Here is a 21,317-nt window from a genome sequence, read left to right as displayed (position 1 = left end):
TGACTTGGCCATCTTGGTTGGTCTTGATTTTCATTCAGAAAATACCTACTTTCCCAGAATCCAAACACATGAAAAATCCAAATAGCCTGAATACGCTTCTTTTCACAGGACATTCCAACTGTCGTATTATTTTGTTTGATTTTTCAGAAATGCCAAGGACATGCCCTCAGGTGCTCAAATCCTGGATGTTCCTTTACCTTCTGACACAGGGGTCTACAGTGAAATCTTGTAGATCTAAGGACTTACAAAGCCCAAGGAGCCTTCTGGATAACCACAAAAGCTTATAATTAGGTTCATTGTGGTGGTAAGACAAGGACTCTCTGCCAGGCTTCTTGGCTCTTCCCAAAGCCTTTTCAAAGTCACCATCTTGAGACCTGGTAGTCTGAGAGGTACAGGGCTTCAGAGAATAGGCTAGGAGCATTTCATCCAACCCCAGGAGGGTTGTTTTAAAGAAACCGAGGCTCAGGAAGGCAAACCCACTTTTCCACAGCTTTTTTGTTAGGGAGTGTTGGAGTCAGGACTCAGACCCGGATTGGCACCAAAACATCGCTCTTCCCTCTCTTTGAAAAAGCTCCTGACCATCTGGATCAACCTTCCCATTGGACACCTGGAGAAACTGAGGCTCACAGGTGGGAGGTAACTTGCCAGACAGACTTGTTTGTCTTCTACGCTACGTGGATTGTACTTCTCCCAAACCTTCACACGCTCACTTTATCACTTCTGGTATTCGCCCCTGAGATGGTTGCCCTCTCCAAGTCGGTCCCTGTTTATTTTCCTCCTAGCGTCTATAACTAAAATGTTTACACTATATACTCATGTGTTTATATGTTCATCATTTTCTCTCACATTAAGATATGAGCACCAGGAGGAGCTCCATTTTCCACTTTATCCCCAGGGCCGAGAACAGTGCCTGGCCCACAGGAGACCTTCAAAAAATAGTTGTCAAGGGAAAGAGTGGAATTTTATCTACCCAGTGAAAATCCTGTGACTTTACTAGAATAATTGGTAGCCAACACAGAGATGTCCACAGTTTATTAAGTTTCCCTGTACTGGTGATTGGTTTTAAAAGCTGTGAGAAATTGCACAAAATATTTAGCTGCAAATATATAGAGGCAATTCAACTGTCTTGATGTAGATTATTTCTATCATTTTAAATTAATTTTCTGCACTTCAGACATTTTTTCTGAGAAGTGTCGTGCTAGAATGGGTACTATAGGCTCTTCTCTCTACATCAGGAGTCACTTGACAAAGTCATTGGAGACGTCTTTGGCTGCCTCAGCTATGGAAGGAGTACTACCGGAAGCTAGTAGGTAGAGACCAGAGATGTTGCCAAACATCCCTACAATGCACAGGACAGCCCCACAACAAAGAATGATCTGGCCACAAATATCAATAGTACAACAGTTAAGAAACCCTGTTCTACACAAACTTATGACAGTCTTATTGAATCTTTGGTGAAAAAGGTCAGACTCAGACATATTTGTGAGTAAATGCATGAAGATTTATTTGGCCTTGGCTCTATGGCAAGAACTATGCCAGGTACTGGGAAAGATACTCAAAAAATAAAAGTAAAATACAATCGCATCTAAGCTTTACCCTTGAAGACTTCATCAACTCCCTATCTGACCCAAGATCTGAAGTCAGATCTTCCTACTTCTGCATTAGCTCTCTGGGTGAGGACCTGATATTTTGCTTTTTGGATGAAGAAGCCCCAACGTTTTCCTTTAAAATGCTTTCTACATGCATTATTTATGAGCTCTATCCCATGTCCGTCATCATGTCTCCATCATCTTGAGAAATGTCAGACACAATGGTAACACCTCAGTGTAGCTATAGTGCCTGGTATCATCATTCCCAGCTCTCCACATCTCTCATGTCCTTTCTCTTTGCCATTTGACTTGCAGATGCTCCACAGAGAGGATATATTCCTCTGCCCTGCTGATGGTGGATTTGGCCAACGTCTTTGGCCAATGGCGTGTTAACATACAGATTGCAAGCAGCAATTTTTAATGTATCTGTGAAATTGAGCTTGTGCTCTAGCACTTCTGATGTTGCCCTGTAGGGCTGGTCCAAAAACGATGGGAGATGTGGAGAAGACCTAATTCCAACTGTCAGCTTAGAGTCAAGTCCTGCCAACCTAACATCCTGGGACAAAGCAGTAGCCAAGCTCAGCCTATGTCAGCTAAACCCTAGTCAACTACAGAACTGTGGCCATGAATTAAATGCTTGTTGCTGTAGGCCACTAAGTTTTGTGTCTTAGTTTTTGTTTCTGTTTTTGGCTTACACAAGACAGAAGTCAGATTTTCTCACAGAAGACTGGGGATGGGCAATATGGGGCTAATACGACAGTTTCATGATGCCATCCAGGACCCACATTCCTGTGTTTATGTCTTCAACACTTGTTTATATTCTTAAGATCATTTCATGGTCCAAAAAGGCTGCTGGAGACACAACCGTCAAGTCTGCATTCCAGAAAGAAGGAGGAAAGGAAAAAGGTTGTGCTTTATTTCTGCGAAGGAAGACTTTCCAGAAGCCCCATGTGACATTTAGCCTTGCATCTCTAGAATAAGCCAGAACTTATTCTATGTCTATAATTATCTGCTAGGGAGACAGGGAAATGTGATATTCATCTATGAAAGGGGTATGATAACACCTTCCTTGATTTTATAGGGGGGACAAGAAGTAAGGTATTATTCTAATAATAAATAATAGTGGCTTAACATTGGAAAAGCTAAGCTCTCATTTTTCAACAACTTTTTTCAAAAACTTTACTTTCATTCTATTTTTTACTATAAGAAAGCTGAAAATTAGAGAGTTAGTAAATAATCTAGTTCAAATATGAACCCAGGTGGTTTGACTCTGGAGTCCCGTTGCCCACCTGCACTTCATACTGCCTACAAAAACTGGGAACTGCTGAATGACAGATAAAAAATAAATTTATGGTTATTTTTTTCATGGTAAACACTTATGAGAATGGCTAAAACAAAATAAAATAAAACAACAAAATGCTGGCAAAGATGCAGAGAAACAAGAACTCTCCTACACCACTGTAGGAATGTAAAACGGTACACCCACCGTGGACAACAGTTTGGCAGTTTCTTTAAAAGTTAGACATACAGGGGTGCCTGGGTGGCTCAGTGGGTTAAAGTCTCTGCCTTCGGCTCAGGTCATGATCCCAGGGTCCTGGGATGGAGCCCTGCATCGGGCTCTCTGCTCAGCAGGGAGCCTGCTTCCTCCTCTCTCTCTGCCTGCTTGTCTGCCTACTTGTGATCTCTGTCTGTCAAATAAATAAATAAAATCTTTAAAAAAAATAAAAGTTAGACATACATACATTTACCACATCACCCAGTGTCCTACTCATTACCCTAGAGACATGAAAACCATGTTTGCCCAAAAACCTGGACTCAATTCACAATCGCCAAATCACAGAAACAACCAGATGTCTTTCAACAAGTGAATGACCAACTGTGGTACAGCTACATAATGGAATGACCACTACTCAGCAGTGTTATTCTGATAAGTGCAGAAACATGGTGAATCTGGAGTGCATTATTCTAGAAAGATAAAAGAAGCCAGACTCATAAGGCTGTACTGGATGACTTCATTTATATGGACAAGGTGAAGTTACAGGGTCAGCGATCAGGAGGGCTGTTAGTACTACATTGGGGGAAGGGTTTAACTACACAGAGGCATGAGAAAACTTTTTGAGGTGACTAAAAGATTCTATATCTTGATTGTGGCAAGGATAGTAACATAAAACTTCTAAAACCATGTGCAAAAACAGGGTAAATTTTATTCAATTATGCCTCAATTAAAAAATAAAAACTTCACACATATTGTGAATTCAAATTCCCCATTCAAATACCCCAGAGACCTCATGAGTCAGTGTTGTTTTCATTCGAGAGGTAAGGAAACAGATGGTCAGAGGGACTGAGGCTAGGATCACTCAGCTGGCTGTGGGTCAGGTCCTCTGGCTCCCATCACAGAGCTCGCTGGGTCTCGGTAAGTGGCAGCAGCCATTGTTATCAGGCACTGTACCAAGGCCGGTAGAAGATACCCAGATCTACAGGGCAGACCCCAGCCTCCGGGGAGCTCCTGCCAGAAACCTGCCTGCACCCAGGCTGTCCGACCTGCCAGATCAGACACGGTCCAGAATATGGATCGACGACCCCACTTAGAGCTCCTGAGACCCGCCGGCCACATCTGTCTTCTGTGGTTGGTGAGAGGTGATTGCACACCGCAGTGCCTGTCCTGTGGCTCTCTGAACACGAGGACAAGGCTTATTTTCTGAAGCATTCCTCAGCTCAGGGCAGGACAGATTCTTTCAACTTTCTATGTAGTGGCAACAAGGGACCTGCATAAACAGAGTAAATTCCACATTCCTCCACCCCAGAGAGGAGGGTCCGCTACCTCAGGCCCGGATGGCAGAATGAAATGGAAACAGGAAGCCTCCGGGTCAGAAAGCAAACACAAAAGTCCTATGAAATGTCACCAGCAAGAACTGTTTGGAGTGGCTATAAATGCACAAAAACGCTTTAAAGAGCAAGATGACAAGGCCTCGAGTGCTAGGTGTGCTCAGGGTGGTGGGTGGCATAGGTTTGAGAACCACAGACCTGAAGCACTGCAGCTCTGCCCTCACCTACTCTGAGCTGAGCATGTGCACTGGCCTTTGGAGCAGCTCCAAGGAGTGTGTGAGACGACACATGTGAGGTGCTCAACAAAGACCCATTTATTGATCAGACATTTATGGGGGGATCTACCACATGCCAGGGGTTTGTCTAGGGGCCTCACTGAGTTAGTGAACAAAACACACAGGAGTTTACATTGTAGTGGGGAGAGCAAGTCAATGGAAACAATCAATCAAATAAAGGTCAAGTGCACTCGGATGCTGGGAAGGGCAGGGGCAAGATGGTGTTCTTAGACAAGGTGGCCCAGGATCCCGAGATGATGCTGGAGCAGAGCGTGAGCGCAGCAGAGGAACCCGACGCGTAGCCGTGTAGGCAAGCTGGGAGAACAGGAGGTGCGGAGGTTGGGGTGTGCTGGCACGCTTGAGGATCTGCGCAGGGAACAGTGAGGCTGGAGCTGAGAGGTGGGGGAGGTGATGTCAGAGATTGTCATGGACTTTATAGATCATGGGAGGGTTTTGGAATTGATGCCAGGGAAGCTGGGAAGACACGGTGGGATCTGGCTGCTGGCGGCGGGGAGATGAGAGGCTGAGAAGAGCTTCTGAGTCAGCACTACCGACACGCTGGGCTAGAAGAGTCTTTGCTCGGGGGGGGGGGGCCTCCCCTGTGCATTCTGTGATGTTGAGAACCATCCTCTACCCCACCAGATGCCAGAAGCAACATCCCCCCTCTCCCCCAGCTGAGACAACCAAAAATGTCTGCGGACATTGCCCCGTGTCCCCGGGTGGGTAGAGCACCTGGCTGAGAAGCACTGCAGTAAAGGGGCACGGGGGAAGCTGAGCGCAGGGAAGAGAATCATTGTCCAGGTGGGAGGTGGGCGTGCTTGCTCGAGGCTGGGAGCTGGGGACGTAGTAACAGGTGGTTGATGTTTAGGATTTGATGCCAGACTGGAGCGCACAGTTCAACACCTTCATCTACATTTCTAAGTTATGTCTAAATGCAACCTAAGGGACTAGGAATGGGGGGTATTTTGCAATTTTGCAGAAGAGAAATTGTGTGTTTCTATGTGCATTAAAAAGTTTAAAAGCAGGGGTGCCTGGCTGGCTCAGTCTCTTGTTTTTGGCTCAGGTCATGATCTCAAGGTCGCGAGATCAAGCCCCGTGTCGGGCTCCCCACTTAGTGGGGAGTCCGCTTCTCCTCTCTCCCTCTGCCCCTCCCCCTGCCAGTGCGCTTTCGCGCACTCTCTCCCTCTCTCCCCCTCTCAAATAAATACATAAATATTTTTAAAAAATGTTTAAGAGGAAGCTCAACAAACTATTACCAATGTTGTCTTTGGAGCGAGGACCAGATGAAAGGGAGACCAGGTACGACCTTCAGCTCTTAAATTTTCACTTCATGAACAGGTCTTCCTCTTAGGATGCAGTTTTGTCCTGATCCCATCCCAAGCTGAAAATATCTAAGTCTAAAATGGCTTAATTCACCTCACTTGCTAACCCCCATAGCTCAGCCTTGCCTACCTCGTGTGCTGAGAACACTCACGCAAGCCCACAGTCGGACAAGACATCTAAGACAAAGTTTACTTAGAATACGGTGTAGACTAGCTCATGTAGTTTATTGACTACCTTGCTGAAACTGAAAATCAGAATGGTTGTCTGGGTAAAACAGTTGTAAGTGTATCAGTTGTCGACCCTCACGTCTGGGCAGCTGCCCAGAGCATCTGGACAGGACATCATAGTGCAGGTAGCCAGCCCAAGCTAAGATCAAAATTCAAACTTCGAGGCACAGTTTCTACTGAACGAGTATCACTTTTGCACCGTTGTAAAGTAAAAAAAAAATTGTAAGTCAAACCATTGTAAATTGGGCACCATTTGTGTATAAACATGCATATATATGCTAAGTGAAAATCATTTCTAAATGATATATGACTCTGTTTATATGGCATTATCAGGATGGCAAAATGACAGTGATGGAGAGCAGAGCAAGGGTTGCCAGGGGTGAGGGACGCAGAGGGAGAGGAGGGGAGGCAGACAGTGCGGGCCACACAGGTGGAAGAGTTCTGGATTTTGATGGTGGGGGTCACACAGACTTACACTTGCCCTAAAATTGTACAGACAGAGTCACACACATGCACTCACCGTATGTAAAAATTGTGCGATCAGACAGATTGGTGAAGTTAACAAGCCATGTCGATTTCCGGGCTTTTCGGACATGCGACGCTTGTGTGAGACGTTGCCGTTAGGGAAAATCGGGTGAAGGGTACACAGGTGCCTCTGTGCTGGTTTTGCAATTTCCTATGCATCCATGATTATTTCAAAATAAAAAAGATTTTTTAAAGGGCAATGGTCCTTTAAGACAAAGGTCTTGTCTTACCAATTGGAGTGACCTTCCAGAGGCCAGCACCTTTCAACAAAGCCTCACCCAGGGGCTGGTCAGTCCATGAGAAGAGCTCACCTGAGTTCAGGGACAGAGTGACATGCAGTCATCCTCAGGAAACACAGCTGAAATGGGAGACAAGGTGAGGGGTGTGGAGAGAATCAGATGAAATGAAAGATACGGGTCTGAAGACGACTGAGATATACATGTAAACTGCTAGATGCATTTCTACTTCAATAAAAATAGAATAGATTTTTGGTGCTGGGTACTCGGTCCTGGTCTGAACAGCACTGGCAAATGGGAGTGGGGTACAGAGCCATGATAAAGGAAGACGATGACCAGCGTGTCCCCACCGAGGCCAAGTGCTGTGCAGCTGTGGTGGCCATGGGAGCAGCTAGAACTCCCAGATGACGAACAAAGACTGGTAGACATCAGGGCACCATGTGTGGGTCCTTCATGGCTGGACAGAGGGCTCTGCACTCAGCTCTTTCTCCTGCTCAGGAACTAATAAGCAATAAGGTTGTGATGAATCATAGAAGGGAGGGGCCTGGCAGTTGGGATGACCCCGGCCGAGCCCTTGGGGTTGCGCTAATGGTACCCTCTCCCAAGGTGGCCTTGCACACCCTGGCCACCCTTTGGGTGCTGAGAGGCCTCAAGCTCCTCTGCCAGGGAAGAGACAAGAAGGAATTGTCAGCTGCAACTCCCCAGCTCACCACTCCCTGCAGGGGAAGACAGCATTGAGCAGTCGGCCACCCCAAGCCATAGTCAAGGCATTAACGTGGACCTGTGTCTTCTCTGAGTTTCCTCACCCCGGGAAGATTGCATTTTCAGTCATCTTAAGGGAAGTAAGAGTGCCTGGACCGTGAAGAGACAACAGCCATAACCACTGTTCTAGGACAGCCTCACCCAAAGCTGCCTCATCTCCCATGCCCACGGCCACTGGGACCTGCTTCATCCAGGTTCTGACACTTCTCCCCTGTATGTTGGGCTAACTCAGGAACAGTGAGGGCCCCGGCAGCCCCACGCACCCTTGTTTCCACCAGCATTCATGGCCAGGCTATGCCCGAGTCAGACACTGAGGCTATCACTGGCGTCTCACACCATTCCCGTGAAACAGACACCAGTGTTCATCCATTGCACATGTGAGGGCACCATGTGACCTGCCCAGGAAGAGAAGGCCAGGATTCTAGCACAGGCTTGGCAGATTCCAGCGTCCAAACCTGCTTTAGCCAGCCCCACCCCCTGCCCCACACCATGGTTCTGAGGGGGACTGTGGTAACACCAGAGCTCTGAGCAATCAGACCTCCAGACCATGGTAATATCCCACTACAGCTGGAAATGATTCCCAGTTCCCACACTCATAGAGAACGAAGCCCTTCCCATCCCTCCAGTTCAGACTCAATTCCACCTCCTCCAGGAAGCCTTCCATAACTTTTCTAGATCAGGTGACTTCATCCTTCTCTTAATGCTTCCAGAACTCTCATTTCTCTGGCCCCTCCAGCTAATGCCTTATCCCCCTCATCAGAGAGGCTGGACAGGGTGAGGATGAGGGTTGCTCCCAAGGGCCAGACTGTCTGACTTCAAATGGAAGACTATTTAAAACACCTAAGCAGTTTGACAGGGGTGGGGGATGTGGTTCAATAAACACCAGGCATTAAGCGTCATCCCAAATAAAAAAATAAACATATAGACACATATACATAAAATTTCTTCAATCATAAATATATGTTTATATGTGTCCCTATATACGTGTATATACAGTATTAATAGAGTACTGTATATTAACAAAAAAGCAGACATTACCTCTGAAAATAACTTTCTTCATACTTTTTTGTACTACTTCTTCATACTACTATGAAGTTAGTATACATCCCAGTTAGTATACAAGGATGTATACTAACTTCTTCATACTACTCCATATTTTCCAAATCAGTAAATCAAGGATGTTACTTTGATGTTGGGAGAGGGGAGGACAATGAAGTAAAGAAGCATTAGCAAAGCAAAGCAACATAATGTTTTTAAGCCAACAAGGGCTTCCGTAAGTAAGAAACGCAGGTGCATTCATGTGCTCCCCCTCCCAGGAGGTGGTGCCAGGGACACAGAAAGGAATAGAACCTGGCCCCTACCCCGGGAGCCTGGTTACAGGGGAATGCCCGGCCTGACCAGTCTCCAAGTAACTATTCCTGGAAGCCCACAGCGTGCAAGGTGTTCCGAGAGCCCCAAGAGGTGCAAAGGTTTCTAAAATGCAGCCCTTGCCCTGAGCCCATTTGCAATTGAATAACATCATAAGACTGCTTCTGCTAACCCTGGGAACAGCCCAGAACACGAACCAGGGAACAGGAACCCGTCAGCCACTCTGTCTCCAGCTCCCCAGCCTCAGAGCGGCCCTTGGCACTCCTTGCTTAAACCTCTCCTAGGTGCTGATTATCCAAACACACTGCTGAGCCCTTAATGCTTTCCCCTTGAGCCTTCGAAAACAGTGCTTCCCCCTTTCACTGACGGTGCCACTGAGGCTGAGAGAGTTCACGCGGATAGAGCTGGGACTGAAAAGCATGTGGGGGGTGTCTGATCAGTCCAACGATGCCTTCACCCAGAAGGATAGAACCCCACGTTCTGAGCGGCTCATGCCAGCCCAGACCTACTTGCAGCCCTAAGAAAAGAATGGAGAGGCAGCCCCATCCTTTGCCCCTTCGCCTTCTCTTTCTCCCGGAGAAACGGGTTTTCTTTCCCTCTGGGAATGCAGTCTTGCGACTCCCTGCTCCTGCCTGTTTCTTAATCTTTCTTTAAAAGGATTCTTGAGTTAATTAACAGCCTTGATGTGGCTCTGCCAGAAAAGCAGCACAAGGGGTGTGTGTGTGTGTGTGTGTGTGTGTGTGTGTGTGTAGACCAGAGAGAAAAGGAACAAAGTGTAAGTGGTTTTAGAGTCCATCTAGACTCTACAAAGTCCCTTTGGAACAAGGAAAACTGGATCACATTTGTTTTCTTGGTCTTTGAAAATTGTAAGTGGAAGGAGAGACCAAGGACACAACTTTGACCACAGAGTTGACGAGGGGAATCTGCTCTTTATAGAAGAAGTCCAGCTAAAAGATAAAGAAGGAATGGCAGAATTTGAACATCACTCCTTCACAATCCAATGAATTAGTAATCTAGGCATTGAATATCATTAGCTGCCAACATCACAAGATACCCAGACATCCTGCACCTTGCCAAAGAAGAACCCAGTACCAATGAAGTAACTGTGCCAAAAATCCTAGTCAACCCAAAAGTTCTCTCTATCAATTTCAAGAAAATACAAGAGACGGGTAGAGGGTCAAGCAGACTCCCCAGTCAGTGTGGAGCCTGACTCTGGCTGGGCTCAATCCCAGGACCCTGAGATCATGACCTGAGGTCAGATACTTAAAGAACTGAGCCATTCAGGTGCTCCATGAAAATGCATTTCTGACAGTTTCATTCTCAAATCTGAAGATGAGGGATGTTCAGGTTTTTTTTAGAATAGTCCTTTCTATTGCTCAAGAACCATCCATAGCTCCCTATTACCTGATTATGAAAGATAAGTAAGCCAGGCATCTGTTTCTTCTACCCCCTCACCCCAGGTCTCCCTCCCCGCTTCCCTGACAGAGCCCCTCTGCAGGGGCAGACCCACACCCACACCCACATTGTCTCCATGTTCTGGGAATTCTCAACAATGTCAACAGTAAAATACTCCTCCCAACCTGGGCAGGCTGGACTTACCATGCTGTCCCCTTGTTATTCGCCATAGGCTGTCACAGCACTTTTATTCAGGCATACTCCCCACCAAGGCCACTGCCTTGAGTTTTTCCCCCACCACTCCAAATTCTTAGAGTTATGTTTCCCAAACTGTGGTCCATGGACAACCTGCACAAGGGCCAAGGGGAATAAAGTACAAATTTCCGGGCCCTAGCCTAGACCTATTACAGCAAGCTCTCTGGAGGAGAGCCTAAGATAAAGGGAGGATGCTAAATGTGTGTGTGTGTGTGTGTGTGTGTGTGTGTGTGTGTGTGTTTGCTTATTTACAGAAAAAAAGTGAAAATGAAAAGCATACTTTAAGAAATCGTTGCCCATAGAGGAGGGAGAGAGAGAGGAAGGGAGCAAATAAGGTGAAAGAGACATAAGAAGTCAGCCTTTGAACACCCCTCATCCTCAGATTTGAGAATGAAACCATCAGAAATGCATTTTCATGGAGCACCTGAGTGGCTCAGTTGGTTACACATCTGACTTTGGCTCTGGTCATGATCTCAGGGTCCTGGGATCAAGCCCAGGGTCAGGCTCCACACTGACTGGGGAGTCTGCTTGAACCTCTACCTCTGCCCCTGCCCACACTTATATACTCTTTCTGTCTCTCAAATAAATGAAATCTCTTTTTAAAAACATTTTACTTATTTGTCAGAGAGAGAGAGTGATCACAAGCAGGAGGAGTGTCAGGCAGAGGAAGAAGCAGGCTCCCCACTGAGCAAGAAGCCCTGTTCAAGACTCAAATGTTATTAGAGCTTAGTAATTTAACACATACTCTTACTGGGATATAACCTAAAGGCAAAAAGAAATGCCCTTCCAAAATCTTAAGTCATTTTTGGTAATCGTAATGCTACTATTCTTCTGAGCCCATTGTGTGTGTGATAAAGGATAAATCAAATGAGTAGCTATATTGGAGTTTTCAAAGCTGAGATTTTCAGCATGGTAAAAAGAAATCATAGAGTAGGACCAATGAAGTGTTAAGACTCTGGTCAAATTTGAATTGGATATATCAATATAAACTTGGGATTTATCTTATTTTTCTAGTTTTGTCCACTAAAAAAGTTTGGAAATGTGAATAGTCCAGTACATTGAGCACCCCTTGAGATCCAGATTTTGGTGTCTAAATGCCACTCCCCACTAAAAGGAACCCGGATTCCTTATATAAATGGACAATTCTAAGTCAAGGGATGTACAAGAAGCTTGGAACATCCTTTCTTATAGAGACACTAAGCTACTGAAAATTAACAGAGTATGTCAAAAGGACTCAGGAACCCATTCCAGTAACTTCCATTGGCCAAAGATGGTATAATTGGGGCATGAAGAAAGATAGTAACTACCGTGAATTGAAAGAAATCAAAGATGTTTAAATCAATGGGATCATAGTAATATTAAGCACAAACACACATGCACACAAACTCAGTGGTTATTTCTGGAAGAAGCTGGGGAACCAAATCATGGTAACTGATACATCAAGCAGAAGCAACAAGTGTTTATCCTGCTTTTACAACCAGGAGCTCAAAGTCACCGCCCAGTTGATGAGGGAAATCTGCTCTTTATAGAAGAAGTCCAGCTACAAAATGAAGACGGAATGACAGAATTTGAACATCACTCCTCCTTCACAATCCAATGAATTAGTAGACCTAGGCAATGAATATCATTAGCTGCCAACATCACAAGATACCCAGATGTCCTGTGTCTTGCAAAAGAAGAACCCAATACCGCTAAAGCAACCGTGCCAAAAATCCTAGTCAACCCAAAAGGGTTGATTTCAAGCAAATACAGGAGACAGAGGAATACAGAGTATGATACATGAGGTTGAAAATAGAATGATCCCAGTGTAAGAAACTCTATAGTATCAGCCATCTGATTTCTTCAACAAAAAAGTCTAAGAAAATAAAAGATAAAAGAGGAACTTATGAATCAAGAGAGACTTAAGTGAAAGGTCAGTCTTAATATAGGGCCTCTAATTGGATCCCAATGTAAAGAACACACTTAAAACTTTTATATGACGATCAGGGAAGTGTAAACACAGGCTCAAAGTTTGATTGTACTGAAGAATTGTTTTTAGTCTTTTTAAGGCGATAATACCACTGTGTTTGTTATTTTTTGCAAGAGCCCCTTTTAATGGGCCCCTGCTAGAATATTTACAGATGAAATGATATGCTGTGTAATGTTTGCTTTCAAAACATAGAAAAAGGTTTTTCAAACCTACAGAAAACTACAGAGAACATAAATATAAGTTCCACCTTCAACAATTAAATACAGAGAGGGAGACAAACCATAAGAGACTCCTAATGATAGGGAACAAGCTGAGGGTTGCTGTGGGGGAGGGGAGTGGGGGATGGGGTGACTGGGTGATGGGCATTAAGGAGGACCCTTGATGGAACGAGCACTGAGTGTTACATGCAAAGGATGAATCACTAAATTCTACCTCTGAAACCAACAATACACTGTATGTTAATTAAATTAATTTAAATAAAATTTTTAAAAATACGATCTTTTTTTTATACCCTTACCCCTTCAGACTAGTCAGTCACAAATGATTGTTTGCATGTTTTCCTGGCATTCGAGCCTGGCCCAGGGGTCCAGGATTATGGTCAGAGGCCAGCAGGCAGAGGGGAGGGGCAGAGTGAGGCCTATTTCCCTATAGGCCACCCGGCTATTGTTCCTAGGGGTCTTGTCTTCAGGACGGGGCTTCCTTAGCCAGCCTCCCTGACCAAGAATACATGCCACCCTCATTCCCAACCCCTCCAGGCCCCAGAGACTGCATGAGCCTGGATGGCGCGGCCCCAGCACAGAAGACAGGTGCAGCTTGAGCCCGCTTTTACTGAACCCCCTTCCTTCTCTCTCCCCAGACCCCAAGCAGGTGCTTGAACGCTTACGTGTCTGGAAATATTTTATGGTGAGTGTAGCAAAACCAAGGAGTCAATGGTCTTACTAATTTGTTGGGAAACCAGAACCACTGTATGCAGGACAAAAGCATCTCAATTAGGTAGATGCTATTATTAGCTCCACTTCACAGAAGAAATCCTGAACTTCTTTAAGAAGTGAGGGCACCCCTCACTTCTGGCAAGCTGGCAATAGGCAGGGCTAGCTTGAGACCTCCAGTTCTGGCTCCCAGAGAGGATATGCCCATGGTTTTCAAACCAGGTCCTATGGATCCCTAATGGTTCCAGAGAGGACGGAGTGGAGAAGACAGGCAGTGTGGGAGAGCCCTGGGCTCCTGCCCTGCGTTAGCCGCCAAATGCCTGCTTGTCCTGCTTCTCAGATTTCTTCTGAGGCAAGGTCTTCTTCTTAAATATCCTGGGACAACCTCTCCTCTGATCTAACCCCCAAAGTGACTCAAGGAGAGGGACACCATGCCCACAGTACCAGAGCTCTTGTCCTGCCTGGGTCTTCCTTCAGTGACCCTCCCAAAAGTCCCAAGGACTGGGTTCACTCCATTGGGTTGACATTCGCTAAGCTCCCAGACCACCAGCAGAATGCCAGTACCCAGTGACCTAGTGGAGGAAAGGTAGGTATGTCTCCAAACAGAGACATAGGTCAGATCTGGGATGAAGCAGGTAGCTCTCCCTGTGCAATGGCCAGCAGCCAGGCTGGAAGAGAATTCCTCTGCCTGAGGAGAACACCTAGTAGGTGCCTGCCACCTGGATCTTCTTTCTCCATAAATTTCTGGCACTAAGCCCCATGCCCATGGCATGCCAGGAGCCCTATTTGCCAAATTGCTCTGAAGAGCCCTCATGTTTCCTAGTGCACTTCCTGTGTGCTAAGCCTGGCCTAGGGGCTTTGACCTACATAGGTCATATGAACTATAGACCAAGAGTGTTAGATGGTCAGTATCCTAGTCCCTTTCTTTCTTTTTTTTTTTTTTTTTAAGATTTTATTTATTTATTTGGCAGAGAGAGGCACATCAAGAGAGGGAATACAGGAAAGGGGCGTGGGAGAGGGAGAAGCAGGCTTCCCGCCAAGGAGGGAGCCCGATGCGGGGCTTGACCCCAAGACCCTGGGATCATGACCTGAGCTGAAGGCCGACACCTGATGACTGAGTCACCCAGGCGCCCCCCATCCTGGTCCCTTTCAGATCAGGATTCTATCACCATGAAATGTTAGGAGGGTATTTGCTTCTCCCAAGGCAGGCCCTGGCTGTGCGCAGTCACAGACTCATTAGGCATGACCAGGAGTGGTAAAGGATGGAAAACTTCAGAAATGCGAGCTTTGATGAAGTTTGCCAGGAGATCACACTTTTAGCAGATGGCCGCTGGGGTAAGGTTCCCCTGCTGGGCTGTGCCCTCAGCGTGTGAGTGCCCGCATCTGTTCAAAGCCTTGGTGCGAGTGAGGCCTTGGAGTCAGTGAGGCCACATTTGGACTTTTCTGAGAGATTCATTCAAGACAGTGAGTGTAGCTGATGGCTTAACCACGTACGAGGTTCGTTGGAGGACAGCAGGCCATTCCAGACAGCAAGCAAACATCAAAGCAAGGAGCCAAAGCACAAAAGAAGTTGGTTCCAAAGGGCAAGAGTTGCAGAGATAAAGCAAGTGATAAGATGGAGAATGCTCCAGTGGGGTGCCCCTTAGACGGTGTGTTTGGGGAGGGTCTCTGAGGAGGTGGCAAGTGAGGAGAGAACAAAATGACACGGGGAGATCAAGCACACCCAGCTGGGAAGACAAGCACCTCGAGCATCGGAAGAGCAAGAGCAAAGGTCCTGGGGTAGATGCAAGTTTGGCACGTGCAAGAGGCAAGAGGTTGAGCATGTGCACAGAAAGGGTGTCGCAGTGGGTGAGGGAGAGAGAGGGAGATGTTCTCAGGAAGCAGCCCGGATCATGAAGGGCCTCGTCATGTTCTGAGAGCAGTTGGAGGCCACTGATGCAGAGGAGGGTCAAGGTCTGATGGATGACTTAGATCTGCTTCGTTTGTGGCTAGTGAGCACCTGACACCTGGCTGGGCCACAGGGAGATACATTGTAGGTATAAAATGCACGCTAGATTTCAAAGGCTGAGCGCACAAAGAATGAAAATGTCTCATGATGTATTTTTCTACTGATTGCATGTGGAATCCAACCCTTTGGCTCTCCTAAGTTAAAAAAAATACACTACTGATATTATTTACATGTTTTCTTTACCTTTTTTGAGTGCCTCTTAGAAAGCTTAAATGGCAAATCTCAACCTGGCAGCCTTGTGGAGCCTTAAAGTGGGGCGTCTGGGGATGCACCAGAGAGTAGAATTGTCCCCTTTGTTGTGGGGCAAGATGTGCTCTGAGAAGCCAATTTCATTTTGGCCATATCCATGGAGTTTTCTTTTTAAAACATCATTTTGCCTAATTCCTCTAAATGCTTTGGATTTGCTCCCAGGTAGGAAAATCACAGGCAGAAGTGGAGGGTGAAATTTAAGTTTGAAAAAAATAGTCCTTGGTCTTCTTCCTGGTGTTCCCAGCCCAGGGGCCAACCCCTCTGCAGAGCCCCATGGGGGGATTCTAGGTCCCCACTGTTCAGGCTGGGATGGTGAGAGCTCAGAGAAGGGGAAGGGCTTAACTGGGGCCACTCGGTGAGGAAAGAGGCCTCCAGGGGCCACAAGCGTGGTCCCAAACCTGCTTTTCCCCTCCTCCCCTCGACATCAGATGCCCGGGCTCTGCTCTAACATTGATGGCTGATTGAGCGACAGAGTGCTAAACACTACCTTCCCTGAATACTGTCCTCCCATGGAAAGTGGTAAGATGGCACCAGCTCCTTTCCCAGGTCCCTCAAATCCTATAGCAAAGATAATCAGCATGTGACAGCTATCCTAGCGCAGAGGACAACCCGGTTTGGGGTCAGTCCAATCACTGTTGGGCTGCTACCTAGCAGCTAGATGACCTCTCTGTGTCTCGGACTCCTGGCCTGCTGAAAGGGGCAATAAGACTAATTCTATAGGACTGTTGTGGTGATTGAGTACCATACTGTATGCGTGAGACAGCTGGCACGGGGTCTCAGCCAGCGACAACTCTGACCTCAATCCTGACCGTTATTCTCCATGTCTTTATTCTTACTGCTGCAGGTGGCAAGGGGAGCAAGGTCAAAGGGCAGAAACTGAACACCCTTGTATACATTTTTCCCTGCAAATCCACTTCTAGCACAGGGTCCCCACACCTCCCACACACCACACCTCCCCCCCCCCCCCCCCCCCCCCCCCCCCCCGCCAAGCCTCTCCCCAGCTGGCTGGGTCCCCCGTCATTTTTCCCGACACTAGGGTCTGAGAGCTGGCTCTGGGAATCTTGTTTGCGAGCACAATCTCGCCCTTTGCTGTTCAAGTGAACCTGCCTGATTTGGTGAGGGGACAGAGGGAAGGGTGGGGTGCAGAGAGAGAAATGAGGGACGCGGAAAATGACAGAGGTGAGGCTCCAGCAAGACAGGGAAAGTCCAGGAGGGGAGGAGAGCAGAGAGGCGGAAGGACGCCGGGTGGCCGGCTGAGAGGCTGCCGGGCTGGAGGAAGACAGAAGGAGGAGAAGAAAGAAAGACAGGGAGGCAGGAAGATGGACGCAGGGCAGACGCCGCCCAGCGAGCTAGAGGGAGGGGTGAGAGCAGCAAATTGGGGCGGAGCCTGCTTCACGCCAGACCAGTTTGGTCCCGCTGGCCCCACAGGCCCCTCCGCTCTATCTGGGCTGTCAATCTATGGCCCGGTGAGCTGAGGGAAATGAGCCTGAAACATCTTCCTATGGGTAGGAACAAACACCCTCTTGGGCAGCCCCCTCTGAGGGTGGCCCTGGGTGCGGTGGGGGATGGCAGCTTTACGAGGGCTCTGCCAAACCAGACTGGCCTCTGTGGGCAGTCTGTGGACGGGGCTGGGTCCCCAGCCAGGGCTAGGGCCCCAGGGACCCTCTGTGGACAAAGACATGGAGGCTCAGGCTCAGGCCCAGGGTGGGGTGAAGAAGGTGTCCGGGCGTCCGATCAGCCCCGGGTGGCATCGTCTGTGGGAGCAGACAGGATGAGGTTGGAGGACGAAGGGACGGCCCCTTATTCCCGGCTATGGCCACTGCCCTGACTCCAAATACGACCCTTTTCCTTATTATACTCAGATAATAGGACCACCGCTATGTCTGGACAGAATCAAAAAGATGACATGTTGGCCCCCAAATAAACATGGGCACCTCTCTCTTGTGCAGCACCAAAGGTACCGAGGAACAGCCTCATACACCCCCATTCTCTCTGCTTTACTTTCCAAGGCCTTCAGCAAATAGTCTGTGAATTTCTCCAAGGTTTGCCCTCTCAAGAGCAACCCGGGCCCCAAACGCCTGTCCCACCGTTCTGCTTTGTGACCAGCACCCATCTCCTGTTCTGTGACATGCCTGAGGACCCCAAGTGCAGGTTCAACCCACCCCAAATCAAAGGGGAGCAGCTGTCACAGAGAGAGACTCTGTAGGTGGGGAGCAGGGCCAAAGGACCCAGAGAGGAAGCTGCTTCTCGGGGCTTAGCCCTGTTCTTCCAGCCCGGTCCCCACTGGGAGAATACCCCTGCTGCTCCAGCGCATGCTGGCCTCTCCCGGCTCCCTCCCGGCTCCCTCCCGGCTCCCTCCCAGGCCCCTCCTGACTCTCCCCAGTCAGGCTCAGAGGGAGGTTTCAGCCCCCCTGAGCCCCTCTCCTTGCAGCCCCCTCCCGGCCCCTGCTCTGGTCCCAGCTCAGCAGGAGATACCTCCTTTAACCCCGCCCACCCATCTCGGGGGAAAGGCTAGGGTTTTAAATAGCAAAAACCTCCTTCCACAGAGAATCCCCATTGAGGCTGGGTCAGCAGGGCTGACTCCTAGTAACAGAGACAGTGAGCTCCTGAAGCAGGACCCTGCCTGCCCGCCTGCAGATCCGGTCCGCGGTGTGAAGGTATCCTCCTAGCCGCCTGCAGCCAGCGCAGTCCCAACCTCGCACCCCGGGGCCTTGAGTCAAAGCAGAGTTCCTCCCTTCATGTGACCTTCAGTGGCTCCCCAGTGCCCTGGGGTGGGAGCCCTGGAGTCTGGCCAGAACTTCTCCACTTCCCAAATGTGCCTTGATCTCGCAGCTCCTGAGGCTTCTGTGAAGGTGGTTCCCTATCCCTGGAGCAGCCTTTCCCATCTCCTTCACCGGCTTCCTCCCCTGACAACTCTCCCAGCCCAGCATTCCCCGCCCCCCCCCCCATCCCTCCCGCTCCTCCCGGACAGCTCCAATCACTAAGTGCCCAGACCTGCGAGTCCTCAAGGGGTTCCCAGAATCTCACAGCGCCATCATTTCATTTCTAAAAAGCAAGAAGTGGGAACCAAACATATTGATTTGTGATTCTTTTCCTCCAACTCTTAATTTTCTCTGTGTTTCCCCTTACATTTTGGGAGCCTACCCAGAGTCAGAAATGCCTAGGTGGAATCTGGTTCTGACTCTTCCCAGGGAGGAAGTTTCCAGCAAATTGTTTAGGTGGGGCTCCGTCTCCTCACCTGTGAAATTAGGAGAAGCCATTCCCCCAAGTGCTGTGGGGCACGAGGAGTGTGTATAGCCCCTGACATTGTGCTGGGCACTTACAAGGTGCTTGATCAATGGGGCCCTCATCATCTATCTTGACTTTGATACAACAGTAACAATATAACAGCTTTGGCCTGCAGCCATGTTATGTAAACAAAACACAATGGGAGGCACTGGAATCTGCCTGTTGGAAAGAACCACCTGTTCTCTGTGTCAGGGGGCAGGGAGAAACCAGGGGAAAGGAGAAAGAGGCAGGAGAAGGAGTCTGGTTTCTCGAGTTCCACACAGGCAAAAGATGCCACAAAAGCAGCCACTGGGACTCAGGGACCAGACAGAAGGTTCTGGTGCAAACTGCTTTTCCAGCATCAGAATGGCACAGCAGGAGCTGACAGCAGCCCTGAGAGGCTCCCCAGATTTTCCCAAAAGATGGGGGAGTACAGCGTCCTGGAAAGTAAAGACAGGCAGGCGGTGCTGAGAGCAGGTGGGAGAGGAGAGCTTGGCCTCAGCATGAGGTCTGGGGGGTGAGTCAGAACATGGGGACTCTCTCCAGGAAGCAGGTGGAGCCTCTTGGGGTTAACAGCAGGGGGTGGGACTCCTCTGCATGTTCTTTTTAGAAAGAACACTTTAGGGTGCCTGGTTGTCTCAGTCACTTAAGCGTCCGACTTTTGATTTTGGCTCAGGTCATGATCTCGGGGTGGTGAGTTCGAGCCCCATACCAGACTCCTCACTGGGCAATGCAGTCTACTTAAGATTCTCTCTCTCCCTCTCCCTCGGTCCCTCCCTGTCACTTAGACATGGGCTCTCTCTCTCTTTCTCTCCCTCTCTGAAAAACCAAAACAGAAACAAAAAAAAAATGCTCTGACCACCAAGCATGAAGGAAAATTAGAGAAGGTCAGGTACATTCAACTCACATGTAGGTATTGCTCATGCAGGTGCACCAGCACTGGAAACACAAAAATGAATCCTCCCTTGGGTGTCTCCTCCTAAAATATAGTATGAACAATTCTGTCTGCACTTGACCCCCAGTGCCATGGCATTGTCTCTTCTCAGCTCGATGTACCTGCCCATGCTCACAGCCTGCTGCGGAAAACGGGCCTGTCCATGGCTGTCAAACAATGAAGTCATGCACTGGGGGAGGGGTGTGCCAAGGAGCACATCCAAGGAAAGCATCATCGACCCAACCAAAACGGGTTCATCGCAAGGAAACAGGTAAGGGAGAAATATCCTGTGAGTCTCTATTATTCAGGGAGTCCTCAGTAAAATCCCTACCTTGAAACACTTTCTAATCTATTTGTAAAAATATGTATAACTGTTTATAAGTATATACAATATATAAATATATACAAATATATAATTGTTTACTTATATATAATAAAAAACATTTATCTATATTAAATATACATCATTTTTAAGTCGTATGATTCTATTTATATAAAGTTCTAAGAAACTCAAACTCAAAGGTAGAGACAGAAAGCAGATTATTAGTTGCCCAGGGACAGGGACGGGCAGGAAGAGGGCATTCAAGAGATTATAAAAGGGCACAGGGACACGACTTGGGGGGTAACGTTTATTTTCCCGATGGTGGTGATTCCATGGGTGTCTGCGTATGTCAAAATTTATCAAATTGAAAACTTTATGTATGTACAGTTGACTGTATGCCAACTATTCCCTCAATACAGCTGTTAATCAGGAAAGCTGTCGCCATGGGCAGGGGACACACGGGGATCTTCCGGGATACACGGACATTCTAGTCCTTGACCTGAGGGGGGGATACACAGAAGTTTTTTTCAATTATGACTCATTAAGCTGAAGACGATGCTTTTTATGTTTTACCCACCTTTATTGTGGTGATTTTTCACATTTTTTGCAGCTTTATTAGATCACATACTATGCGATTCACTGATTTAAGATGTACATTTCAGTGGCTTTTAGTGTACTCACAGGTGTGTGTGTCTATCACTAGCCGATTTTAGAGTATTTTCATCATCTCAAAAAGAAACCTCATACTCCTTTTTTAAAAAAGATTTTATTTATTCATTTGACAGAAAGAGAGAGCACACATGAGAGCACACATGAGAAGCAGACTCCCTGCAGAGCAAGGAATCCAATATGGGACTC

The sequence above is a fragment of the Mustela putorius genome, unplaced genomic scaffold, assembly GCF_011764305.1.
Source record: "Mustela putorius furo isolate JIRA1106 unplaced genomic scaffold, ASM1176430v1.1 tig00003867_pilon_pilon_pilon, whole genome shotgun sequence".
NCBI lineage: Eukaryota > Metazoa > Chordata > Mammalia > Carnivora > Mustelidae > Mustela > Mustela putorius.
Note: the sequence above shows the minus strand (reverse complement) of the source record.